This window comes from Rhagoletis pomonella, unplaced genomic scaffold (genome assembly GCF_013731165.1).
Source record: "Rhagoletis pomonella isolate Grant_MI unplaced genomic scaffold, Rhpom_1.0 Rhpom_scaffold_00003, whole genome shotgun sequence".
Classification (NCBI taxonomy): domain Eukaryota; kingdom Metazoa; phylum Arthropoda; class Insecta; order Diptera; family Tephritidae; genus Rhagoletis; species Rhagoletis pomonella.
Genome location: NW_023458557.1, coordinates 43,603,977 through 43,605,246, shown reverse-complemented (window position 1 = coordinate 43,605,246; position 1,270 = coordinate 43,603,977).

Sequence of the window (1,270 nt, the reverse complement as noted above, 5' to 3'; positions counted from 1 at the left end):
CCCCTTCTCTATATTATAGGTGTGCACGATTGAGAGAAATAGAGATTGCGTCAATCGCGGTACCGATAACACGCTCTTTGTGATTTTGACAGAATCAGCTGTGTGCGTGACGTCATCTTGGTGCAATTGTTGATTGTGAGCATACGAAAAAACCAATTTTTTTTTTTATAACTCCAGTTTATTTAGCATCTATCTTTGTACGATATTTGGCATTTTTTATGTAAATAATAAAAATAACAATCTTCTTTTTTATATCTTGTAGGGGAAGTAGCCACTGCTGCACCCCTTTACATGTAGCAGGAATAATAATAATAATAAGTATTTTACAGGGACATAATGTTGTTGCATACTATATTAAAAAGTAGCTGCGAGGGAAGTTGGCTTAAATCTGCTTAGACGTCTGTCTCCTTGTGACGGATTCTTAAGTGCCTTTGCTAGTGTGTTGGGATGTTGATCAAGTCTAGTTAGATATCTCTGGATGAAACGAAGAATTTCTTGTGGAACAGTTCGGACCTTTAAATCATCGTGTAGTGCATTGTTTGTTATGAACCAGGGTGCATTTGTAACTAGTCTTAACACTTTGGATTGAAATCGTTGTAAGATTGCGATGTTTGATTTCGAGGCGCATCCCCAAAGTTGTATACCATAAGTCCATATAGGTTTAAGAATGGTGAGGTAGACCAACAATTTCTTTTGCAGTGACAATTGTGATTTCGGACCAAGCAACCAATATATGCTTGTTAACTTTAGACCGAGTTGCTTTCGTTTCATGAAGATGTGCTTCTGCCAAGTCTGACGTCTGTCAGCCCTAAATATCTCGCGCTTTGTTCTTGGGGAAGCTGTGCGTGCGTTAATATTTCTGCGTGGTTTTAAACAATTATTGAGACATTACAAAGCAACATGAAGTATGCCGTGGCAAAGTGTAATAGTGAAAACAAAAGGAAAGCGTGCGATATAAGTTTTTTTCGTTTCCTACGGACGCAAATCTGGCGAAAAAGTGGAAGCAGTTCTGCCGGCGAGGAGATGCATTAAACACCAAATCGAGCTATGTGTGCATGAAGCACTTTACTAGTGGAGATATTGAAAATAATATTTTTAGTGCTGGTATGAGGTAATGCACCAGTGGATAAGGTCGCCAGGCGCTAATTTAAGCGGCATCTTCCGCGCTGTTACGTACCTGATACATAACAGTGCCCAAATTATTATACATTTAAAAGTTCAGCTTAAATTATGTTTTACTTACATAGAATATTTGTTTCCAAAGAAGCCA